The sequence below is a fragment of the Lissotriton vulgaris genome, chromosome 3_1 (genome assembly GCF_964263255.1).
Source record: "Lissotriton vulgaris chromosome 3_1, aLisVul1.2, whole genome shotgun sequence".
Lineage (NCBI taxonomy): Eukaryota > Metazoa > Chordata > Amphibia > Caudata > Salamandridae > Lissotriton > Lissotriton vulgaris.
The window spans coordinates 1811978205-1811995188 of record NC_141689.1 but is presented as its reverse complement, the minus strand read 5'-3'; the positions used below and the strand labels follow the sequence as shown (position 1 = coordinate 1811995188).

Here is a 16984-nt window from a genome sequence, read left to right as displayed (position 1 = left end):
TTTCTGAGCATGCGAAGAATGTTAAAGCAGGAAGAGGATACGGCGCTGACTTGTCTGTTCATTGAGAGTGAAGAATCCAGGATGACGCCAAGGTTCCGTGCGTGGTCTGTCGGGATGGGTGCATTTCCGAGTGCTTCTGGCCACCAGGAGTCGTCCCATGCAGAGGGGGATTTACCTAAGATGAGGACTTCTGTTTTGTCTGAGTTCAGTTTCAGACGGCTTTGTTTCATCCATTCGGCGACTTCTTTCATTCCTTCGTGTAGGTTAGTTTTGGCGGTGCTGGGGTCCTTGGTGAGAGATAGGATCAGTTGAGTGTCATCCGCGTAAGAGATGATGTTGAGGTTGTGTTGGCGGGCGATGGCCGCGAGGGGGCTCATGTATACGTTGAAGAGGGTGGGACTGAGTGAGGATCCTTGTGGTACGCCGCAGATGATTTCAGAGGCCTCGGACTTGAATGGTGGGAGGCGGACTCTCTGGGTTCTTCCGGTGAGGAACGAGGTGATCCATTCCAGTGCCTTTCCTTGGATTCCGATGTTTCTGAGGCGTTGTAAAAGGGTGCTGTGGCAGACTGTGTCGAAGGCTGCAGAGAGGTCGAGGAGGATGAGGGCGACTGTGTCTCCATTGTCTAGTAGAGTTCGAATGTCGTCTGTTGCTGCGATGAGTGCGGTCTCAGTGCTGTGTTTGGCTCGGAAGCCGGACTGTGAGGAGTCGAGGGATTTGTTGGCTTCGAGGAAGGTGGCGAGCTGGTTGTTGACAGCTTTCTCGATGACTTTGGCCGGGAATGGAAGAAGCGAGATGGGGCGGTAGTTTTTGAGTTCGGTGGGGTCTGCTGTTGGTTTCTTCAGAAGGGCGGTGAGTTCAGCGTGTTTCCATTCTTCTGGGAAGGTGGCGGAGTTGAAGGAACAGTTGATGACGTCTCGGAGGTGCGGAGCTATGACGGAGTCAGCTTTGTTGAAGATGTGGTGGGGGCATGGGTCTGTGGGGGATCCAGAGTGGATGGAATTCATCAGGCGGATGGTGTCCTCAGTGGAGATTGGGTTCCAGGCGTTAAGGGTGTTAACGGGGGGAAGATGGTCAGCTGATGGTAGGGTGGGTTGGTTTCCGGGTTGGTTGTCGAAGCTGTTGTGGATGTCTGCAATCTTGTTGTGGAAAAAAGAGGCTAGGGAATCGCAGAGGGTTTGAGAGGGGGTGATGTCGTTGGAGTTGGCCGAGGGGTTGGAAAATTCCTTGACGATGTTGAAAAGTTCCTTGCTGTTGTGGGCGTTGTTGTCGAGTCTATCTTTGAATGCTGTTTTCTTGGCTTTTCGGATCAGTTGGTGGTGAGTGCGGATGGCGCTTTTGAAGGCGTCCTTGTTGCTGGTGGATGGGTCTTTTTTCCAGGCCTTTTCAAGGGAGCGGCATAGTTTCTTTGACTTCTTGAGATCATCGTTGAACCATGAGGCCTTCTTGAAGCCAAGTTTGTGTTGACGTTTTTTCAGTGGTGCTAAGGTGTCGGCGGTGTTGGATAGCCAAAGGGTGAGGTTGGAGGCGGCTTCGTTGGCGTTAGAAGAGAGGGCTGGGGAGGTTTGGAGGAGTGATGTGGAGATCTGGTCGGTGGTGATCTTGTTCCAGTTTCTTTGTAGAGTTGGTTGGAGGTGGATGGTGGGTTTCGGCTTGTTGTAGGTGAAGTGAACGCAGCTGTGGTCAGTCCAAAGGAGATCCGTAGTGTGGCTGAAGGAGACATGGTTGCTAGAGGTGAAGATGGGGTCGAGTGTGTGACCTGCGATGTGGGTGGGTGAAGTGACTAGTTGTTTAAGTCCGAGGTTGGCGAGGTTGTCCAAGAGGGTGGCGGTGTTGCGGTCGTTGAACTTTTCAAGGTGAAAGTTGAGGTCTCCCAGAAGGATGTAGTCTTTGGAGGGGAGCGCGTGTGGGGTGATGAAGTCCGTGATGTCTTCACTGAATTTTGCGCGGGGTCCTGGTGGTCTGTAGAGGAGGGTGCCTCGGAGTGTGGTTTTGGGGTCGATGTGGATCTGGAAGTGAAGGTGTTCAGAGTTAGCGAGGTTGGCGTCAGAGCTGGTTGAGATGCGGATTGATTTCTTATGGACGATAGCGATTCCTCCTCCTGTATGGTCGGTGCAGTCCTTGCGTGTGATCTTATAGTCATCCGGGATAGCGATGGCGATGTCAGGGGCGGAGGAAGCGTTCATCCATGTTTCCGTTAGGAAGGCGACGTCAGGAGAGATGGTGTCTAGTAGGTTCCAAAGGTCAATGGCGTGCCTGTGGACCGAGCGAGTGTTGAGAAGGATGCATTCTAGGTGGTTGGGGTCGGTAATCTGTGTTGTGGTCGCAGCGGAGATGTTGTCAGTGCCGCTAAATTTGCAGGAGAGGCAGGAGAACGGTCCATGGAAGCGTCCAGGAGCGGCTTGGACGCAGTTGGGTGCGCGACCGGGGTTAAGGGCTAGGAGGGTGGCGGCATCGTAGGTAGCGCGGGGGGGCTGGGCAGCGCGAGGGGCAGGGGGTCTGGCGCTGGGCGCGGTCCAGGCGCGGACGGGTGTAGACGGGCTTACCTTTGGCGCACCTTCGGCGTGTCCGAAGCGCGTGGACGCTGCGCGTTGGGACATTCGACATAAATGGAGAGTGTAGGGGGCGGAGCGTGGGAGGGTCAGCAGGGAGGCGGGATCAGAGAGGCGGGTCAGGGGAGAGCAAAGCACCAAATGGCGGGATGAAAGTGAAAACAAACAGCGAAGGCAGGAAACAATGCTCGCCAACAAGCTATCAGGGGCACTTAAATCCTGCACAATGTGTACACTTCAAGCGCTATCCACAGAGCAACCAACCTTGGAAGCGTTACACAACACAGATGTAAAGAGAAAATACACAGCGCTAATTCAGTGAGCACAGTTGCGATTCCTAAGCGCTACACGCTAATGATATACAAAGTGCAATAAGACTAGTGAAAGAAGCACAGAGCGTGAGGCAGATAATATGAATGCAGTTTTAAAGGCTCTGTAGGAGCGAGAGCTTCAAAGCGCGACTATGCACAGAGCGCGAGGCAGCTGATACAATTAGGTTTCTAAAGCGCTTCCAAAATGAGAGCTTCAAAGCGCTGCTATGCCGTCTGAGGCTACGATACCAGGTGCAGTCGGGAGGTCGAGGGTGAAAGAGGCTTCAGCTGCGGGCTGTAAGGGCTGCAGATAGATCGAGCAGGGAGCTTGGGGGAGCAGCCGTTCCGGACAGAATCCAGGCGGATTGCAGAATGGACTGATGTCCATTCAAACATTGCACAACTTAGGGTTCCCAATCAACTACAGCAAGTCCCATCTACAGCCCTCTCATGTACATCAATATCTAGGGGCCACAATAAACACGTCTACAGCTCTAGCTTATCCCAGTCCAGCCAGGATACACAGCATTCAAGCCTTAATCACAAGGTTTCAGAACCAACACTCTCCCAGCCGGAGTGTTCATGCAACTAATAGGCATGATGGCATCTTGCATTTTTATTGTACCACATGCAAGACTGCAAATGCGCCCACTGAAGGAATGCCTAGCACAACAGTGGAACCAGTCTCAAGGACCACTTACAGACCTGGTGTTGGTAGACAGTCGCACTCATCGCTCTCTGCATTGGTGGAGCACCAAAAACTTGTCCAGAGGTCGGCAATTCCTCCAGATAGTTCCACAGATAGTACTCACAACAGACGCATTCCTGTCAGGATGGGGAGCCCATCTCCTGCATCATACAACTCAGGGAAAATGGACCACTCTACTAAAAGTGCTCAAGATCAATCACCTAGAGCTGCTAGCAATATTCCTAGCACTCAAGTCCTTCCAAGTACATGTACAAAACAAAGCTGTCTTAATCCGTACGGATAACATGACAGCCATGTACTACATTAAAAAACAAGGAGGCACACATTCTCTGCAACTGTCCCAGCTTGCACAAAAAATTTGGAGATGGGCCATTCCAAGGAACATATATCTGCTAGCAGAACACCTTCCAAGGGGTCACAACCAGATTGCAGCTCTGTTAAGTCGACTGACACAACAGATTCACGAATGGGAACTACATCCACAAGTTCTTCTACCATTCTTTCACAATTGGGGGTCACCCAGACATAGATCTGTTTGCCACACACGAAAACGCAAAATGCTCAACCTTTGCCGCCAGGTCTTCACACCCGCTGTCCAAGGACAATGCAATATCGATGAACTGGTCAAGCAGATTTGCGTACGCTTTTCCGCCACTCCTATTAATACCACTAGTAGTGCGCAAGCTAAAACAGTCTCTCAAAATGATCCTAGTAGCTCCCACATGGGCACGCCAACCGTGGTTCACAACGCTACTAGAAATCTCTAGTTCCACCCCAAATACTGTGCCTGACACCATCCATGCTAACACAGAACCATGGAGAAATCAGGCATCCAGATCCAAGCCAATTGAATCTGGCGATCTGGCTCCTAAAGTATTAGTTTGGTTACCCTAACCTACCACTAGACTGTATGAATATCATTAAAGAAGCCAGAAGACCTACTACTAGAGCTTGCTATGCAGAAAAATGGAAGAGATTTGCCATTTACTGCAACAATAATCAAACTGATCCCGTGGATGCTTCTATCCAGAACATCATATGCTACCTTCTACACTTACAAAGATGTAATCTAGCATATTCATCCATAAGGCTACATCTTGCAGCCTTTGCTGCGTACCTACAAAATAGACCGCATCTGTCATTATTTAGAGTACCTGCAATAAAAGCATTTATGGAAGGTTTAAAAAGAATCATTCCTCCTAGGTTACCACCCTCTCCGGTGTGGAACCTAAACATTGTTCTTATCAGGCTCATGGGACCCCCTTTTGAACCTTTACACAAATGTGAACTACAATTTCTAACATGGAAAGCAGCTTTCCTTATTGCTATTACCTCTCTCAGGAGGGTAAGTGAGATTCAAGCTTTCACTATACAAGAACCTTTTTTACAATTATACTGTAACAAAGTGGTCCTAAGAACAAATGCCAAATTCCTTCCTAAAGTCATTACTCCATTTCATCTAAACCAATCCGTAGAATTGCCAGTGTTTTTCAAAACCCTGACGCAGTAGCAGAAAGAGCTCTACACACTCTTGATGTAAAAAGAACCCTTCTCTATTACATTGACAGGACCAATTCCTTTTCGAAAAACTAAACAATTGTTTGTAGCTTTCGCACCACCACATAAAGGCATCCCCATTTCTAAAGCTGGAATTGCAAGGTGGATTGTAAAATGCATACAAATATGCTATAAAAAAGCAAAATGTACATTAACAGTTCCTCCTAGGGCGCACTCCACACGCAAACTAGGAGCATCTATGGCTTTCCTAGGGAACATTCACCTGGAAGACATATGCAACGCAGCAACATGGTCTACAACACATACCTTCACTAAACACTATTGTGTTGATGTGCAAGCCAAGCAGCAAGCTGCTGTAGGCCAAGCTGTCCTCAAAACTCTTTTTCAAACTACTGCAACAGATACAGGTGACCACCGCTAGGGGAGACACTGCTGTGCAATCAATGCACAGTGCGAGATCTGCAGCTCATATGCCGCGAACAGAAATTGTTACTTACCAGTATGCATCTGTTCTTGGCATGTAGAGCTGCAGAGTCTCACACGCCCACCCGCCTCCCCGGGACCTGTTTTTGTTCCTGTTCTATCTTAATTGGATATACACGCATGACCATCCTTTTTTATTTTTTTCTCTCTACTAACTCCATCATTTCCCATCATGGCGAAAAACAATCTAAGGATGGAGCCGAGGCCCATGCGCACTGTTGTTCAAGGGAGGAGTCACCTATCTCGTGACTACAAAGACTTCTTCCAAGACGACAACAACATGCAATCATCTGAGCCCAACATCAGGTGGTGATCTAATGCACAGTGTGAGACTCTGCAGCGCTACATGCCAAGAACGGATGCATACAGATAGCATTTTCCTTTCATTAAAAATCTGAAAGGTTCTTCCCTCCAGGAAAGAGGATAGCCACTGGAGCGCCATACCATCTACTCCTATGTTCCTGAGTCGCCGGATCAGAATCAAATGGTTCACCGTATCAAAAGCGGCGCTCTGGTCAAGGAGTAGAATGGCCGCCGAGCCTCCTAAATCCAAGATTTTCCGACTTTCCTTTACCACTGCCAATAGAGCGGTCTCAGTGCTTTGGCAAGGTCGGAAACCAGTTTGGGAGGGGTGAAGCAGGCTATGGCTTTCAAGAAACCCTGAAAGAGTTATATTAACGTGCTTCTCTGTTACCTTGCTTATGGACGGAAGAAGAGATATGGGGCGGTAATTGCTCAAATCGGCCAGGTCCAGATTGTTTTTTTTTTTTTAAGTAGTGCTTTAACCCTCGCCTCTTTCCACCTGGCGGGGACTATTCCAGAGGTAAGTGAGACGTTGATCAGGTTTATCAGATTAGGGCTATGATTAGCATGACCTGTTTCAAGATGTTTAGTGGCACTGGGTCAGCGTGGGAGCCGCTTTTTACCATAGTCAACAGGGAGCTGAAAGTTTCCTGGGTGGGATGTCCTCTAGAATGTATACAGAAAGACCTGTTTGGAGATCTGTCTGAAGGTGAGGAGGGAGGTCTTCCTCAGTCTTAGTTGGAAGTGATTCGAGGATAAGCTGAACTTTTTGATTGAAGTACATGGCCAGTTTGTTACACCGTTTGCCTGAGATGTCGGGGACTGATCTAGGGGGCAGGGCTTTAAGTAGATTTTTAATAATATTAAAAGTTTCTTTGGACGAGTTGAATGCTGCTAGAATTCTATTTTCATAATGAAATGCTTAGGCTTTTCTTAGTTCTGCTTTGTAGGCAAGACTAGCAAGTCTTGAGTCCTGTTTTCTTGAAGAAGAAAATCTCTCCCTAAATGTACATTGCTGCTTTAAGGTCCGTAATTCTGGTGTAAACCATAGGGCATTTTGGGGCCCTGCCGACTTCTTTATCTTGATCTCTGGAAGGACCGTGTTGAGTGACTCTTCGATCCATCCGTGGAAATCCTCATTCGCTTGAACCGGACATTGTGTTAAGCTAAGTTTTATCTTTTCCAGCTCCTGAGACCATTTCTCCAGGGGGAGATTATTCCAAGGACGGCCAAATGTCCAGGATGATTGCGTCATAGGACTAGTTGTCTGAGGTGACCAAAGAAGATTTACCAAAAAGTGATCCGTCCAAGGTAATGGAATAGGATTGGTTCCCTTAAGGTCGGCTAGGCTAGAGAACACTTAATCGAGGAGGTGTCCTCTAGCATGCGTGGTTTTACTAATTTTTTGGAAGAGTTAAAGGGATAGGAGATCTCTGGTCAACTCGCATGGGTTGAGAGCTTGTGGCTCATCAAAATGGAGGTTGAAATTTGCCAGGATCGTAAAGTTGCCCGATGCGCTGGCCAGCTTGATCGTGGCCTCTAGCAGTGAGTTATTAAAATACCCTATAGGCACTGGGGGACGATAAATCAGGATAGTAGTGGGGAGAATTCTATAGAAAAGTGAACATTCTCGCATTCTTCGAGCGAATTGCCCAGGAGGCGACAAGTGAGTTGTTCCTTATGGGCAATGGATATTTCTCCATCTGACCGACCTATCGGACGGTCAGATCTTTGTAGCACATAGCCAGAAGGAAGCGCTTACGCGATATCTCACTCTGAGCTAGGGGTGAGCCATGTTTCTGTAAGGAAAAGAACGTTGGGGTCTTGGTCTCAGAGAAACATCTAGATCTCTGCCGTATGTTTGGGCGGGGATCTGCAATTGAGGAGGAGGAATTTATCATGGGTGTGCTCTAGCCTGTGTGGTATAAGGTCATGGCTGCATGTAGGGCATTTAGTTGGAATCTTGTCTGGAGAAAAGACTTGCCCACATTTAGTTCCTGGGGCTTTTAGTTTCCTGAGATAGGAACTATTATAAGTGTAGCGGGCTGGGGCGAACGAAGCAGCGGTTTTGGCCCCTGGTCCCGGGCGCGGATGGGCGCAGACGGGCTTGCTGTTGTGTGCATGATGCATGGAGGGGGGGGGGGTGTCACTGCTGCATTCCATTCACTTTGAATGCGGGCCGCGGTGTGGTGGGTGTATTTGCACCGAAGAACTGTTCCCTGGACCTGACTGTTCCTCCTATGTAGAGTTCTCTCCATGTGGTAAAGTGTAGTTTCTCTAACATTGATCGACATTGCCGCTCGTGTGTGACTTGGAGAGATGGATGGTAAATCGGAGGTACTTTGAGGGAGTATAACATGGGCACATCCAGTCTGGCAGCCATTTTCCTCCATGCTGCAGTGGTACATGCAACTGTGGTGAGGTCGCGTTCCCGTTCCCCGCCAGAGGTGAACAAGAATCAGGAGAGGGAAGTGGAGTCCATGAATCCCTCCTCTACTGCCAGGTGAGGCATGAAGGGAGGTGGATGTAGCCAGTATGTGGCGAAGTGTGCCTGGGCGCAGTGATAGTAGAGTTTGATATTAGGAGCCTCATACCCTCCCTGTGAAAAAGGCAAAATCAGAGTATCTAGGCCACAGCTTTCCAAACTTTTCATGTTGGTGACACACCTTTTTGTGAAAAAAATGTCAGGGGCACGGCAACGCGAGGAAGCGCAGCGAGCGAGCCCGAACCACCTATGTTGGGTTCAGACCCCACACACACGTACTCCACCCCACACACCCCCCACACACACCACCCCGCCCCACACACCCCGCACAACCCCCCCACACACACAACCCCACACACACCGCCCCCACACCCAGCCCCCCACACACACACCCTACACAACCCCCCCCACACACACACCCCACACAACCCCCCACACACACACACCCCACACAACCCCCCACACACACCCCCCCCCACACAACCCCCCCCACACAACCCCCCCACACAACCCCCCCTACACAACCCCCCCACACAACCCCCCCTACACAACCCCCCCACACAACCCCCCCCACACAACCCCCCCCACACATACCACCCCACACATACCACCCCACAGACACACCACCCCACAGACACACCACCCCACACACACCCCACACACACACCCCACACACCCCCCTACACCCTCCAATCCCCCCCCCCCCCCCCACAGGCACCCCCCCCCCCCCCTGTGAGGCACTCCAACTCTCTAAAAACAAGCATTGGAAGGGCCTGGGAGAGGACTGTCACACCGCGAGGAAGCTAGAAGTGACACATAATGTATTCAAAACAGACACAGGATCCGTGGGGGACTCCAGAACAGACCAATCACAGAACCGGAGACTGAACTAAATGAACGTCAGAGAATCTGAGATTGGAGGCAAAGATGTGCTTTAATCACCGACTTTCTTTAGCAACAGCGACAAGTTCACACTAAAATTTTAAATCTGGCTCAGGTCCATGAAAGCGCTGCATTTTACCGGAAGTCCAAGCCTTTCAGCCCCTAGGGACGGCTGCTCGCCTTGGGGTGGGGCCTGCCTTGCAGATGCAGTCTGGGGGGGGTGTTTTCGTGTTCGGCTCTGCAATGCTTGCAGAAATTAAAACTGCATGTCATTTCCTGCTCTCGCAAAGCCCCCCCCTGGCGAGCCTCCCACCACAGATTTAATATCGGAGAAAGTATGTGCCACACACTGCACTGGGCCCGGGTTCATGTGGACAAACTGCTGACAAAGCCTATGGGAAGGGGCGAAATCAGGAACTCCAGAAGAGCTTCATTTAGGGGACTCACTGAGAAGAGGTTGATGTAATCATCAAAGGGTTTCAGCCCCCACCCCCATTGGCATCAGAGGGCTTCAGCCCCCACTCATTCCCCCCCCCCCCCCCGTCGTGTGTGGCAGCCCGAACCGCTTACAGCCGCACCCGAGCACTTCACAGGTCTTTAAAGACCTTGTGCATGTTAATAGGCCCTATTAACATGCACAAGGTCTTTAAAGACCTATAATAGGGCTTTGTTGTTGTTTCACCCCTTCTAAGAGCCTCTGCAGCTCGACTCTGCCGATTCCCGGCAGAAGTCATCTCATCACGCGACACACCTACGGTTGGGGCGCGACACAGTCATTTGTTGCGCCACACAGTTTGGAAAGCTGTGATCTAGGCTAAGCCAGGTTTGTTTGCCCCCCCTTATCAGACGTATTGTTCGTTTTATGAGCGCACTAAAGAAATGCTTGCTGGGATGATATGGTATGTTGGTGAAGAGATAAAGGTACTTAGGCAACAGTATAAATTTTACTAAAGAGATCCTCCCAGCCATAGAGAGAGGCAGGGACAGCCATTTTGTGACCGACTCTGTAGCTTTATCTAGTGTGACTCCGTAATTGGCCAGTATAAACTCTTCTCTATTTCTGGTGACCTTGACCCCCAGGTATTTGATTATCTAGGACTTCTATGCCAGGGGGTTGTCTAGGGGGTATGGGGTGGTCGCGTCGGTGACTGGGGAAACGGCTGACTTGGCCCAGTTGATATTTATACCCGAAATGGGCCCGAATTTGGTGATTTTGCGTAATACAGGATTTAGATTTTCTTGTGGGTTTGCAATAAAGTGTCACATTGTCCGCGTAGGGCGAGATTATGAGCTGTCTGGACGGGTAGACCAGCGCTCGTTCTATGTGGTGCTGCCTGATTTACGCGGCAAGTGGCTCTATAGCCAAAGCGAATAATATGGGAGATAGGGGGAAGCCTTGGAGTGTGCCCCTGGTGATGGTAAAGCTGGGGGATTGTGCTCCGTTGATGAGAACTGTAGCTGTGGTCTGTTAATACAGTAATTCCACCCACTCGAGGAATGGCTGCAGCATTCCCATGTAGCGCAGGGTGCCCAGAAGGTAATCCCACTCAACGGAGTCGAATGCCTTAGTGGCATTGAGGAAAACTGCAGCACTGTTAAGGTCGATGTCTTGTATTACAGTACGGAGGGACCGAAGGTTGAGGGACATAGCCCGGTTGGGGATGAATCCGTACGGTCGGGTAGAGCCAGTCTCTGCATTAGCAAATTCAGTCTGTTGGAAAGGACCTACGCTAGAATTTTGGTATCACAATTAATTAGGGATCGAGAGTGGTAGGATTCACATTGGGTAGGGGGTTTGTCTATCAGGGCCTTTCATAGTGGTCGGGAGATGTCCCTCCTATCTATCTTCGTGGAAGACCGCCTTAAGTATGGGAGCTAGTTCTGTCTGGTATGTCTTGTAAAATTCTATGGGGAATCCGTCCGATCCCGGTGCCCTCCCAATTTCATTTGTATGATCGCTGCGGTGATTTATTCTATCAGCGCTGAGGAATTCTTGCTCGGTGTCGCCCAGCCAGGCTAGGGCTGTATCCTCAAAATATGCAGGGAGATCAAGTGGTTGCCCCCTATGTGTTGTGTATAGGGATTTGTAGTATGTCATGAAGGTGTGGAGCTGCTCGGGGAGGTTTCTGTGGATCCCGCCCTCTGAGTCGTGGATTTCCGTAACATGGTTTGAGAACTTTGGCTGTCTAATGAGACTCACCAGAACCTTCCTGGGGCGGTTGCCCTCATCGTATATGCGGGCGACATGATACTTGCCTCGTAATTTGAATTCACCATCGGCCCTGTCTGTGTATTCTGTCAGTTTGTCATGTAACTCCACCCTAGTCTTGTCACCGCCTTGTCTTGTCGCTGAGTTCCCGTTCCAATGTTTTAATATCTTTTTCTAACCTGTTGAGCACATTACGGATGTCTTTTAAAATACCTCCTTCCTTTGCAGGATCCACTGATTGTTGCTTTGAATGCCTCCCAGACGGTGGTGAGGGTCAGTACAGAATCCACGTTCTGCTCAAAGTATTCTTGAATTTCTTGTTCAAGCTCGGTTCTGAAGACTGTGTCTAGGAGATGTAGTGAGTGGAGCCTCCACCTAACATAGGAGGATTGTTCTACAGGAGGTTTCAGCACCATCTCCACTGGAAAGTGATCGGAAAACGTCCTCGCCAGGTGGTTCACTGTGTCAATCCAGCTGGCCATAGCGATTGACACATACCAATAGTCTAAACGGGACCAGGAGGAATGGATGGCCGAGTAGTGTGTACCTTCTTTGGTTGTTGGGTGTGTGTGTTGCCAAGCATCCAGGAGACAGTTCTCCAAGACGTTTCCTGCTAACTGTTTCTGTTTCTGCATGATTGAGTAATGCAGGGCAGTGGAGTGAGATCTATCCTTTGCCAGGAACATGGTTGTGTTGAAGTCCCTGCTCAGAGTAAGTAGGTGGAGCCTACGTATAGGATTTTACCCCACAGGGTGTTCAGGAATAAGGCAACGTCCACATTGAGATCAAAGCAGTTGACCATGGTGACGACATTGGAGGCCAGACGTCCCCACATCAAACAATAGCGATCCTGGAGGTCCATGGAGGTACTAGAATGAAGGGATTATTAGGTTTAATGAGTATTGCGACCCCCCCACCCTCCTCACCCCCTCCTGGAGTAAGTAGAGAAGGACGAGAAGCCGGGATGGGAGGCCCACCTGGTGGCAAAGTTAGGAGATGTGGACAGGTCCAGGTGGGTCTCCTGGAGTTGGGCAACCTGAACATGGTGTCTCTCCAGATAGCCTAAAATCTGTCGCTTTTTTTGCGGGTTATTTAGGCTCCGAATATTCCAAGGCATGTAATGTATACTAGACTGCATATAGGGGGTTATGGATGTTGAGTCTAATAATGTGGTCTGAACTGGCGAGAGTTTCTAGATGTGAGTGTCAGACCAGTTTGCATTTTTAAAAAAAGGCAAGGCAAACTACCCTCCCTTCGTCCCACTCCCACTTCTCCAACTTGTTGGGCATATATTCCTACCCAATCACAACTTTGAAACAGCAAAAAAACAAGTGGTACTTAATTACAGGGGTACTACTGTGTGGGTGAGGCTAGGGGCCTGAGACATGCCTTTACCTTCCCATTATCCCACCTGTCCACCACCTCGCCCTGACCAGGCTGGTACCGGTAACGGGAGGAGGGTAAGAGGCCGGGTGGTACAGTTCTTTTAGTCACTTTAAAAGAAGTATTGGTGGCTGAAGCCGGTATAAAGTTCAGCGTTAGGCATCCCAAGCTGACCGCCTTGCGCTGTCGTCTGGAAAATCGGGATTAGTCCTGTGTCGACAGTGGGGACATGGATCTTGAGCAAGCTCTGTTGGAGGTCGTGGCTGGCGACGTCGCACAGCAGCTTTTAAGATAATCTTCGGCCTGTTGCGGGTTGTGTAACACGTGTTGCTTCCCCAGGTGTGTGATGTGGAACCGCGCTTAGTATAGCATGACGTAAAGTATACTTTGGGTTTGTAGTATCTTTTTGATGGTGAAATTTGGTCTTGCGTCCTTCTTTTCTCCTGCCAGACGTATTACTGTATCTCTATCCCGGTAGTTGAGGAATCAGACCATTACGGGGCGTGGAGGTGCCCCCGGAGGTGGGCACGCGCTTAAGGATCTGTGTGCTTGTTCCACGATTAGGTGTTTGGAGAAGGCTTCAGTCCTGAATAGGTCGCTGATGAGTCTCTATGAAGTCTTCCATATGATCAGTGTTGGTTGACTCTGCCAGACCAAGAATACGTACGTACGTACGTACGTTCCTCCTATAGCGTGCCTCCAGTTCCTCTTTCTTCTCCGCAATGACATTGAGCAGCCTGACCATCTGTGAGATTTGCTTTCTGCCACTCGTGGCCCCATCCTCCAATTCAGAGATTCTGTTTTCCACTTCCTCTATGCGGTGGTCATGCTGTTCGAGCTTGTGCACTACTGAGTCCATTTGAGAGTTCATGGCATCAATTTTTGCATCTATGGACGTGAGGCTATTTTTCATTATCAACAGCGTTTTCATGTCCTCTTGGCACTCATTTGACTTAGTAACTGGCTGCTCGTCTCTTTGAGACCAGGGTGTTTCGCATGTTTCAAAGGGGATTTTCGTTTGCTTCCCTTCCGTCCTGCCCGTTTTGAAACCTGGAGCGGGGAACTGTAGCCACGGCTGTGATTTAGAAAAAGAGTACAGCTCGGTGAGCGTAGGGACACCGGGCCTTGTCGTGTCTGCTATCAGAGGAAGGCTTGCACTGGTGCAGCACTAAGTTGCTTGTATGGATGGTCATGGCGAAGTTAGGGAAGGCTCCTGCGTCTTCAGCTAAACTGGATCGAGTGGGTCTTTGAGCCTGTAGCGGCCTCGTCACCCCGGCTGATTGTTTGCGGCTAGCTCAGAAAGAGGGCCCGAGCAGCATGTATATTCTGGACTCTGCAAGGGTGACTTCAGTGGGGGAGGCCCCCATTCGTTGGTTGGAAGCTGGCACAGGCAGCAGCTGGGGGGGTCATTGTCTTTCCCCAGGTCCCCCGCAAAACAGGCAGTGCGGCCTTGTCCTTCCCTCCAATAAGGAATCCTCTCTACAGAAGGGGCGGGCAGTGGTCCAGTTGTGTGCCCAATTTATGCTCCACTCTGACATTGGTACTGATAATTATGTGGGGAATAAGCCGCACTGGTCGGTGGTCAGGTCAATGCACCTGAGAGTCCACCCGCGTTGTCGTGGTGCCCCCTACCAGAGTGTCGCAAAGCCTCCGGGAGCGGGTCCGCCCCAGTACCACGAGTGCTCCACCGGATGCTTTTACCAGTACCACCGGATGTTTTTACCGGTCCCCTCGTCTCTGTACCGGGCGGTCGTGTAGCCGTTTTTGGGCTTCACCGCCTGACGTGTCTAGTCCGCTGATGCTACACCGCTGAGTGTATGCGAAGTGTGTGTGGCCTACGTGCTCGCAGTAGGCCGCCGTCCTAGGCCAACGAGAAATGCAGCCTTGTGGATCAGTCCAGTGCTCCGGGCACTCTCCCCAATGAACCCCCACCGACTCACCTCGATTTGTGTGTCTTTGGTTTCTGCGCGCCGGGTTCAGGCCTGGTGACACTGCTTGAGAAGGGTGAAGAGCAGCTCTCTGGCCTCTGCACCGGTGTGAAGCTGCGGGCTCTGGTGAATGATGACGCAGAGCGAACATTCCAGACGCCACGATGCGTTGTCGGCTAGAGTCTCCCCCCTTATACCTCGGCTCCCAGGTGGTTCCGACTTGAGATCGAAAGCTGTAGCGGGACCTCCAACAGTGAGGTTTCTGATTCTGCCAGTTTAGTCAGAGGATTGATGACTTAGAATGGTGATGCCGTATATTTTGGCGATCGGTCGGCAAGAGCCTCACTGGTGTGCGCTGCCTAGCGCCCCCCAAGGTAGGGTGTACTGAAGTCCATTCACTTGTTGCTCCCCGGCCCTCCTATAATTCACCTAGTCAATTGTGGGAGGTTCCAGAACTACTTCCTGTCTGCCCACTTCCTCTTAATTAGCGGCTTTTGCTGCAAGCAAAGGAGGGGTCTTGACTTCAGTCCCGCCCACTCGCCGCCTGTCTGCTCGTAACTGTGAGCATTTCAGAGTGTGAGATCAATGCTTACCCAGTCGAACCCACACGCTCTGTGCACCAGGGTCTTCTCGTTTCCTCCCTGTCCATCTCTAGATCAATACATATACGTCACTGCAGCAGTTTCAGGGAGGTGCATGTCTCCCTCTTGCTTTCAGTCTCAGGAGTGTTTCTTTTAAAAAGGTCAGGGCAAGTTTGCAGTTCTAGAACTTCTAGCTCCTCTATGTTTGAAGAAGATATAAGGGGATAACGCAGTCCAGCCCCTCAGCCCACCCACTCATTATCTGCAGTAGTATTTCTTCTGCATGCTGAGGATGCAGATCAGAACCTAACTACACCCTGTGCCAAAACCATGACATTATTGGCAAAGCATCACTGGAGCAAAAAGAATCAGTCTTCCTAAAGGCCGCCTTTTGTTTTGCATATTTAAAGTTTTCAGTAAGCTGTGATTGTTAAAAACATTTATAATGCAACGAAAATAGCTCCAACTCTAAAAAAAGGCAAGACCTATTGCATTGCATGTTCTTGTTCTTACCTGAGGTTTTTTAACCTGTTCCCCATTTCCGGAAAATGTCTTTCCCTACAGCCTTTCCATTACCTACACTTTGAAGACAATAGAGCATCTGCACAGGCTCAATGCTAACAGAACTATAAGCATCTATGTTGATCGATCCAATCACTACAGGACTTATGACCAGTAGTTGGTGACAACATGGATAGTATCCAGGAAAGCCAAGCTAGTTCTAAAGCTATGTTTTCTCACAGTGACCCCTCAGAAGGAATTGTGGCTCACTCCCCAAGGGGGGGTAGAGTAGTTAGTTGGCTCGCCTGAGGGGACTCAACTTTTTATCATAGTTTTACCAACTGTCCCTGCCTAGACTCTGAACTGAGGAGTATTCCAAGGAAAGGGTGAGGAGTATTCTAAGGAAAGGGTGAGTTTTACAGTAACATTTCTTGGTTTGTATTATGTTGTTATTCCTAAAACCCTCACCATGTAACAGAGATAGCTTTTCCAGAAGACACATTTACGAGAATGAATATCTAGTTAACCCCTTCGATGCTGATGACGAGCTCAGCTCGTCATCACCCACGGGGGTCGTGTGCTGATGACGAGCTGAGCTCGTCATGGTGCCACTAAAATGGCATTTTCCAGCACTGGGGGGGAAAACGCCTAGCATCCAAGTGGTTAAAGAACGTTACCTTCTATAACGTTTTCTGGTGAAATCTTGACTTTCTTGCTGGTATCACCCTTCTGCCTATGCTCTCCTGAGAAAGTAGTTTTATAATATGCTTACACTTATTCTGATTGCATTGTTTCTTTGGCATTTTTATTTTGCCCACTGTGGAGCCCCGCTTACAGTGTAAGTCAGATTTAGTGCCTTTCTGGAACAGCAATAATGTTTTGCCGGTAATGCTCCAGCAGAACCTCTGCTGATGCTTCAGTTAGATGCCTTGTTAAATGAGTGAAATGCTGTAATCCTTGTGGATTAGTTTGTTACCTAGGAATTATTCTTAATCAGGAATTTGCAGAAAATCCAAATATCCATGAGAAAAAGTTAGCATAGGCAAGTAACCTATTGCTTTTCTTCAGTAGTATTACTGTGTTTGTATCACATTTTATGCCCAAATGGCACAAAATAGAACTCAAAGCATTAGCATCTG

General features: G+C 49.5%; 1 protein-coding gene across 1 annotated transcript in view; it reads left to right on the top strand.

Moving 5' to 3' along the window:
• Positions 1–16984, top strand: part of OTUD4 (OTU deubiquitinase 4) — a 577225-nt gene that overhangs the window by 263314 nt on the left and 296927 nt on the right. The gene's annotated exons all lie outside the window — the stretch shown is intronic.